Here is a 6,496-nt window from a genome sequence, read left to right as displayed (position 1 = left end):
ACTGACAATGTAATGTGACTAATCATTAAGTGTGAGCATATTATCTTCTCAGTTTGACTATTTTGGGGGGGGGGATTGTTTTCATGATTATAATTAAATTGTACTACTAAGAAACTGCAGGCTAGTTTTTATGGTATGATGTATGCCAGTAACTAGCAAGTAGTTATTTCTCAAACAAATTGCAGTAACCATTTGTGGGGAAAATGGTTGAGCTCATCTCTTACATCATGGTTCAACTTTAGCCACATCTGATGGACTGCAGAGTGCATGTTAGCCATGTTCAGAAAGGGAGACCAATTTGATTTGGGTAAGTACAGATCAGTTAGCATATAAGAATATCAATCAGCCATTGATCATTCAGCACCCTGTGTCTATTTCAGCAGTCAAAAAAGTCATTGCTAATATGGGACATAACTCAATCTCAATGCCTTGGCTCCTTAGTCTAGCCGATTATTTTTTCACTGAAATTTCAATTAAGTCAACTTTAGTTGGCGACATTTTCACACTTCAACCACTTTTGTGAAAAAAATGAGAAAAGCTTTGAAATTTCTCTGTTGTGTGGTCTAGCTCTGATTTTAAATTTACATTAAGGTCTTAAGCAGCTTATGCAGGTCTTATTTCAGTGGAAAGAGTTCAGATGTATCTTTCCTATCAATTCCATTGAAAATTGAGAACCGTGGGATATTGGTCTAAAGGGGTAAAAGAACTTTGTCATGAAGAACAATGTTTCAGAGCTCCCAATGGTTACAATCTGGAATACATTGCTTAAAAATGCGACAGAGGCAGTTTTAATACAAGTTTTGTAAACGATATTGGATAATAACTTGAAGGAAAAAAAGTACAGGGCGACTGGAAAATGTGGGGAATGGGACTAAAGTAAGTTGATCTTGCAAAAAACCCACATGGACACAATGGGCAGAATGGTCTCTTAGAGTCATAGAAAGAGTCATAGAGATGTACAGCATGGAAACAGACCCTTCAATCCAATGCGTCCATGGCTGACCAGATATCCTAGATAAAACTCATCCCATTTGCCAGCATTTGGCCCATATCCATTTCTATTCATTTACCCATCCAGATGCCTTCTAAATGTAATTGTACCAACTTCCACTACGTCCTCTGGCAGCTCATTTCATACATACACCACCCACTGCTTGAAAAATTGCCCTTTAGGTCCATAGGTTCCCCTCTCACCCTAAACCTATGCCCTCTAGTTCTGGACACTCCCAACCCAAGGAAAAGACCTTGCCTATTTATCCTATCTATGCCCCTCATGATTTTCTAAACCTGTATAGAGCCACAGCCTCTGATGCTCCAGGGAAAACACCCTCAGCCTATTCAATTTCTCTCTTTTGCTCAAAGGGTTAGTCATGGTAAATATGGGGCATAGGAAGAGAGTAGGGGTTTAATCTGTATGCCATGCTTTTTGGAAGATGGGTGCAAACATGATGAGCCAAATGGCCTCTGTCTGCACTGTAGGTACTCTGTTCTATGGTATATAAAATAAGTTGCATTTACCAAGTTTGATGCTACAGGGAGGCTAAAATCCCACTACAGTGCAAGGAGGCAGTTGTTGCCTCTAAAAGTTTCGCAGCCTGTTTGCATGAAAGCATGAAGTAGTGTCATTGGACTCGTGAGGTGAGTATTTTGGGCCACCTTTTCCATAATGGAGAGGGATTCCATTATGATGAAAATTTGGGCCTCAGTTTAAAAATGAGGGAGGCTCCATTGGTTTAGCATCTCATCCAAAAGGCAGTATGTCTGACAGTGCAACACTTCCCTAGAACTGCTGGAATATGAGCATTGATTTACTTTGCAGTAACTATTGAACTTACAAGTCAAGAGTGCTGCTCATCGACATGTGGCTGACTCTGTAGAGATAAATAAAGTAGTCTTTTGATGCTTTATTAGGAAATGATTTCGGAGTTAGGACAAACTTTCAGAGTGGAAAATAGGTGCCAGTTTTAGTGGGTTTCTGGTGCATTTATTTGTAGCATATGTTATTCATGTTCAGTAGTGGAGGATGTTCCTGACTGTAGTAAAGTTGCCAGTAGTGGAGTTACACCAAATAATCAACCAAATTATAAGCTTGGCATTTTTCCATTTTCATCACAATTATAATTCAATAGATTTTAGAGAACCACATGTGTTATCTGCTGGGTGCAGTAAATATCGGAACTGCTTCATAAGAACACTGAGGGGATAAAATTTAAACTTCTTAACTAAAATGTTGTTGTTGCAGAAAGTTTCGGTACTATATGTTTTAACAAAAGTGGGGGAGGGGAAGCAACATTCAAAGCTTAACTGGTTTGAAAATGACTGGGAATTCATCTTCATCTTTTAGACATCTCAGAAAGAGAATGATTATACATTCCGATGATGGTTTTATCAAAATGTGTCACTTTAATCTCACTTACAAATTCCTCTTTATTGGACTGGAGTAGGTGTCGGATATTAAAGACATGTAGAGGTGCTGAGCATCATGTTATTGGAAAATGTTTGTGAAACCTTTATCTTCTGATTAAGTGTTTTAGGTTTTTATTAGCAACAACGCCTCCACAATGTCAAAAGGCTACATTTGTTACAGCCTAAAATCAGTTACTGATTAGTGTGACTGGAACAAGACACAGTAATTGATCGGAATGCTATTTAAACAATTGGATTGCATTGCATTTAATGAATTGTTGAAGCTAAGACACAGGACTACATGCTAACTAGTTGAGCTATCATATGCAGTAAGTTAATCAAGCAAACCTCCATATAACAGATCAGATTAAAGTTCTGCAGTTCTGTCACGTACAGCTGTGAATGGGGATAGACAATTAAACAACTTAAGCAGCAGGAGGCTCCATCTTTAAGGATGGCAGAATTTAGCACACCAGTGCCAAAACAAGGTTTGAGTTATAAAGAGTTGCTGGATAGACTGGGATTATTTTCCCTGAAGCCGATGAAGCTGATGCCTGAACATAATGAGGTTTATAAAATCATGAGGGACATGGATAGGGTGAATAGCCAATATCATTTCCCCAGGGTAGGGGAGTCCAAATCTTGAGGACATAGGCTTAAGATGAGGGGACAAAGATTTAAAAAGGACCTGGGGGGGGGGCAGCTTGTTCACACAGAGGATGGTGCATGTATTGAACAAGCTGCCAGAGGATGGTAGAGGCGGGTACAATTACAACATTTAAAAGGCATTTGGACAGGTACATGGAGAGGGATATGGGCCAAACGCAGGAAAATAGGACTAGTTCAGCTTAGAAAACCTGGTTGGCATGGATGAGTTGGGCTGAAGGGTCGGTTTCCATACTGTATGAGTTTCTGACTCTCTAATCAGCTTCAGACAGAAGAGCCATATGGCTGTATACTGGTAGTTGATCTGCCATGTTTTCTTCCAATGGCAAAGTGACATTACTGAGGAAATAAATTCTAATGCCCCCATGCCTTTGTTCACCATTTTGTCCGGCTTCCCACCACCTAGTTCAACATCAAAGGTTTGGTAAAATAACGGCCAACATTCTTGGGTATCAAGTTCACAGAGAGGATGTAGATGACATTTACTGACTGCTAACGGTCATGTCAGTTAACAGGAGAGACTGAATAAGGGTTCCTCTCAATGTAGAACAGAAAGGAATTGGAGTTGTTCAAAAAGATGGAGGGGTGGGATACAGCAAGTAAAGAGATAATGATTTCACTGGCAATATGATTGATTATCAGAGGGCACTAACTTAAGCTAATTGCAGATATGAAGCTTTTTAACTTTGACACAGTGAATTTCCTAAAATGGCAATAGACACAGATTCAATAATGACTATCAAATTTGATTTGGATAACTACTTTAAGGGCTATAGGGAAAGAGCAGGTTAGTGGGATTAATTAGCTAGCTTTTTCAAAGAGGTAGTATGGGCAGGGATGGCCTTTGTGCTGTGTCATTTTGTAATTCCTTGAAAATTAGGATTCCTTTATGTTAGCAATCTGGTTACTCAAAACTTTGGCATTCTTTACTCTGTTTTCCCTTCGACTTACAAGCTACAGTCATTCGAACCTGATATTGAAGGCATCTGACTAATACAATAACAGTAACTTGCCCTGTGCATTGTACAGTGTTCAAAGGTACTTCACAGGAATGTTATCAAAAATAAAACTTACAACTGAGCTTTATGAAGAGATATTAGGGCAAGTCGGTCTAATTTTAAACAACTTAGAAGCAGAGAAAGATGTAGAGGCAGACAAACTTTGTAGCTTGATGATTCATTTATACTTCTTTTTAATTTTAAAAATAACCAAACATCTGGTGCATGAATCCAAAACCAGGAAGGAGTGAAGTAAGCTGATGTTACACCAAAAACTGTTCTGATACATTTAAAAGAGGGAAACCTTTAAGAAGCAAAACTCTGTTTTTTGGTGGTGGGAGGGGAGACTTATCAAATTGACTCTGTTTCCAGCAGGAATGTTGGAAAAGTTTTTGAGAGAAGTAGTCTACAAGGATGACAAAACATATTCCTGTGAGGACATTCTCACTTCAATGTCTGATATGAACCTTCATAATTGACTTTTCAGATTTCCTCCTGAAGTACTGCACAAATGAATGGTTTTCTTTCGCTTGCACTGTCTCATCAATGGTTACCAATCCCCCAATTCTGAGAGTTTCACCTTTCCACTTACCATCAGAGTTATGTACAATTATTGAAACCAGAAAATATGAATCAGTTGAAAATAACGGGTGGTGGTGTTGCAGAAAGCAATCTGTCCTTGAGTGCTGTAATGCAAATGTGACTGTACTGTGGCTCCCAGGAGAGGTCGGTACCAATTTCAGTGGTTTTCACATTGGGAGCCATAGGGTTTGGCAGAAGATAGAAAAGTACCTTGGAACACAATGATTCCTGGAAAAAAGGCTGTAGCAGACAAGTGGCTATGCTCCCATGTTGGTAGCCTGGAGCTCAAACGCTACCACAGAATGTTGTAAAATTGAATGTAATACATTTATTATTTTGCAAATCATCACCTCAAACCTGTAACAGCTCTATTAATGTGCTTCTCAAGAAGGGGTTGGCAGCTTGCATGGTCTGATCTAACAGATAGCTCTCACATTATCTGCCATATATGTCTCACATATCAGTGATAAGGTGATATGGGTGACAATGGGTGTTGCCTTGTTTCCGTTGTTCACAAAGAACAAATTGGTTAAAGGGTTATTGATCCATGGCTTTCAAGAAGCAAGAGTGGGGTGGTGGGATGTGTATGGGAACATGGGTCAGGATCCAGTAAGGGGGAGATTTAAAATGCATGCCCTTGGAAGTCATCTTGGAATCCAATGACTTCTTGACAATTTTGTATTTTCAAAAGGGCAGAGACTGGGTAGCAGCAGGAATCGAGGTTACCACCAATGAATAGCCCCTCAAGCTCATGAAAGCATAGCTCTAAGCTCATTAAAGCACAACTCTGGGCAAACTCTGAGCCGATGCTGAGGCTGCCATTGTGAAATTCTATTACCCTTCTCTCATCTCCTCTCAGTGAACTGTGAACTGGAGAAAAAAGGCATCCAGCTGTGACTTGTTACCTTGGACCCAGTCCCAGGACATACCTGAGAGAGTCTCTGCTCCATGACTGCCGTATGGCTCAGAGATCTCATTGTGCTCCACCACAATGCTCATCAAAGGGCCGAGCAATTCACTGTTGGAATTTTGAGATCTCCTTTCGATGAACCCAACAAGTGAGGTGCATGAGGCTACATAGTTGGCAGTCATGTGGAGTGGTCAGTGGGGAGCTTTCTCTGCATTGATTTCTAACTGATCACCCCGGAACTCCTTCTGCTGTTTCTAGCACTGCTCCATAATCTCATCTGCATGTCCTCCATGCATTGCTGTGCACTATCCCTGTACTGACAACCATCTACCAGGGTTTTCAGCTGTCTTTGTCATTCAGTCACCTACTCACCTCCTGGCCTGTCAGGCCACTTCCATTTGAATGTAGTGTCACAAGAGCAAAGCAGTTTGGCAAAGGATCGTGATTTGGAATTCATTCAGTCTCAGATTTCTGACCTTGCATTGAAAATCTACCTTTGGATCTTTCCCTCTCAGATTGCTTGGACATGTAGCAGACATTAACATTGAAATAATTTGGTTTCATAATACATTACTTGTAAATGTTACCACAATTCTTTTCCACATATTTAAATATTACAAGAGCTCATTTGTTCAATTTATGCATTGCCATTTTTACTTTTCTTGCTGCCCTATACCAACAAATATATTTAATTAATTCAGTGGGACAATAATACACATCGGCATAATGTTTTAGAATAATCTAATTTCTTTAAACTAATGCAAGCATATGCAGAGGATTCGGATTCGGTTTATTAAATATCAGTTTAATGTGCATCAAACTCAAATCAATTTAATTTATATATAAATAAAAAAATTCTAATTCAATAGAATCACATTAAAATCCCAAATTAACAAAATTCAATTCAAGACTGCAAAAAAGTTAATTCTATTCC

Source organism: Chiloscyllium punctatum, chromosome 15 (assembly GCF_047496795.1).
Source record: "Chiloscyllium punctatum isolate Juve2018m chromosome 15, sChiPun1.3, whole genome shotgun sequence".
In the NCBI taxonomy this organism is placed as follows: domain Eukaryota; kingdom Metazoa; phylum Chordata; class Chondrichthyes; order Orectolobiformes; family Hemiscylliidae; genus Chiloscyllium; species Chiloscyllium punctatum.
This window is presented reverse-complemented; position numbering follows the sequence as displayed.